This window comes from Chrysochloris asiatica, unplaced genomic scaffold (assembly GCF_000296735.1).
Source record: "Chrysochloris asiatica unplaced genomic scaffold, ChrAsi1.0 scaffold00074, whole genome shotgun sequence".
NCBI lineage: Eukaryota > Metazoa > Chordata > Mammalia > Afrosoricida > Chrysochloridae > Chrysochloris > Chrysochloris asiatica.
Window position 1 is genome coordinate 6,307,419 of NW_006408592.1, and position 3,076 is coordinate 6,310,494.

Sequence of the window (3,076 nt, forward strand, 5' to 3'; positions counted from 1 at the left end):
CTGCCAAAAGAACCAATAGATCTGTTTTGGAAGAAGTACAGCCAAAGTGCTCCTTAGAGGTCAAGATGGCTAAACTTCGTCTCTCATACTTTGGACATATTGTCAGGAGGGAGCAGTCACTGTAGAAGGATATCATGCTTGGTAAGGTGGAGGGTCGGAGAAAAAGAGGAAGACCCCAAATGAGATGGATTGGCCACATGGCAGCACTGATGGACTCAAGTGTGGCAGCAGTAGTGAGGTTGGCCCGGGATTGGACATTGTTTTGGTTTGCTGTGCATGGGGTCGCAATGAGTTGGTTCTGACTCAATGGCACCTGACAACAACAACCACATGATATGAAATGTCTTGAAATAGTTGTTTTTATAAAGTTAGGAAAAAAAGGAAGATGGTTTCTGACTTGTGCACTTGGATTAAAAAAATTTACCATACACTGGCAATGGAACACTGGTAGGAAGTCAACTTTGGCAGAAAAATTGAGTTCAGCTTAGTTTTGTCATGTGAACTTTTATTCACCTTTGTAATAAGAAGTGGAACTAGCTGTCAAGTAGACTGTTGGATCTGAAGATCTGAAACTCTGTGTAGGCTAGAGAACCATTGGTTAGTACATAGAGAACCAATGGCTAGTAGATGGCAGTCAAACTCTGGGATGTGCGCTCAGGTAAGTAGTATTTGAGAAATCCTGCTTCAGCTATTACAACTCTACCTACCATGATACTTTATTCAGGGGTCCCTAAATATTACAGCTTTAGTATATATGACTCCATACTGATCCAAACCACTACCACTTCAGCACTAGTACAGCCTTTGCTTACAATTGGGATCCACCTCATTGCACTCACTATTCACTCTTCCTGCTGCCCTGCAATTAAACAGCCCTGTTCACTTATCAACATGGTTAAGTTCCAAAGAACAGGTGCATTATGCGAAATCAGCAATATGCAAGAATTGGAGCCATGCCCTGTCTTGAGTGGCAGTACTTCGCCCTCTCTCACAAAGTCACTCACTGCCCATTGGGTGCCCCTGGCACATCTCAGGATGTGTATGGAATGGTATGGCTCCCTTTCCCACCATGCCTTCCCCGTCGCTGTGGAGCCCATAGTGGTGGAGGTGGTGGCGCAGTGTTGCTCACTGGCTGATACCTCCCTTTGTCCCCACAAGCAGGGACCCCATATGTCCTCTGCCTGACACCTCCCATCACTTTCCTTGGGTGGGGATCCCACTCATGCTCTGTATACCCCAGTCCCCTATGACTACATTCCTTCTACTCACCTTCCAGTCTCCCCCTACTTACCTGCCTGTCATTTTTGGGTTCTCCCTTGGCCTCCCCCTGCCTGCTTGTGGCTTCATGCCATCCCATCATTACTCTGTGTTTTCCATGATGAAAATGAAACTTCATGGACAAATGGAAGGAGGCCTCCACGACTTGTTGGTCACTATGACTCTCCAAGCCTGGTTGTTGCAGGGGTCTCTAGTATATCATTTAGGATGGCCATCAGAGGGCACCCTGGGCCCAGCTACAGCCTTGCGTAGGGCCTGGATTATCAGAAGTGCTGCCTGAGAAAATGTTTTCAAAGTTTTTGTAATGCAAAATGTTGGATAACAAGGTAATCGATATGTGAGGATAAGCATATTGTTGCTCATCTAAAATTCCTTTCTCGTCACCACCATCCAATATTTTTTCATTGACAAATTTCAATGCATCTTTACAAGCCTGGATAAATGTTACCTCTTTTGTGAAGTCCTCGGATTTGCCAAAAAAATAATTTCCTTATTTATTCTCTCAAAGAACAAGGTTCATACTAGAATATAAACTCCACCAAGGTGGGTATCTTAGTTACACATAGTGTTTGTTACAAAATATACCACAAGTCGGTAGTTTAAAGAACAGGAATTTATTGTTTCAGAGTTTTTGAGGCTAGAAGTCCAAATCAGGACATTAACTCTAGAATCTGGTCCGCCCTTGTCAGTAGCCCTGAGTTCTGTGGCAGTCTTTGCATTCCTTGGTGACTGTCTTTTCCCTGCGTGTAATCTCTCTGTTTTGCTCTTTTTTATAAGTCAGAAGTGATTAGGTTTAGGACCCACCTGCAAAACAATGGCAACAATTGTCCCTCCCACAGCTCACTACTCAGCTGGGTTCAAAATTCCTTACAGTGGCCACACAGAACTCAGACACCATACTCACAATTATGGGATTTATTAGGGAAGTTAACAGGTTACAAAGCAAGGTCAGAAAATGCTCAGGGCACAGTTCTCTCATCCTTTCCTCTGCCATGCCCACAGGCAGGCCTCTGGTCCTTGATTCCTTGGCCTGGCTTCTGCCCTGCTCCAGCAATGCTTGTTGGTGTTAAGTACTATTGAGTCAGTTCCAACTGGTAGCAACTCTGCTTAGGGTTTCCGAGGAGCAGCTAGCTGGTAGATTTGAAGTGATGACCTTGTGCTTCACTGTCCAGTGCTGATCCTACAGTGCCACACCAGAAATGTTACACAGCTCTTTTAGGATTGCTGATAAATGCCCAGTGAACATACCATTCTATCGTAAGCCACAGCCTGAAGGCACTTGATTCCAGCTCCATGGGTTGGCAAACCTAGTCCCTCTAATTAGGTGTCTGGAGGTACCTCACTCTGCAAGCAAGCCTCCTGCCCAAAGTTACTCAGATTTACTTGCTTCATGAGCTGGGATGTCCACCACTGTGTCTCGTGTAATTTAGGGTATGGGTACTACATTGGAGGTGGTCAGGTACTTTGTAAGAAAAGAATGCGACAGCTAAACCCCACTGTTATGGATTTGTGTCCCCTCCTAAATATGTACTGATGTCTCTAAGGACAAGGGACTGTATCTTAGTCCTCCTAGTAATTCAGCATCTAGTATGGAGGTTGGTAGCTAGGTTTCAGAAGATCCTCCATAAGTTTATATTGTTGTTGTTGTTGTTCAGTGCTTTCAAGTCAGTTCTGACTCATAGCAACCCTGTATAGGATTGCCAAGGAATGGTTTCTTAGCTTGAACCTCCAACCTTGCAGTTCAAGCCGATCTTGCAGTCCAGCACATTAGCCCACAGCAACACATCAGTTCTTCCAA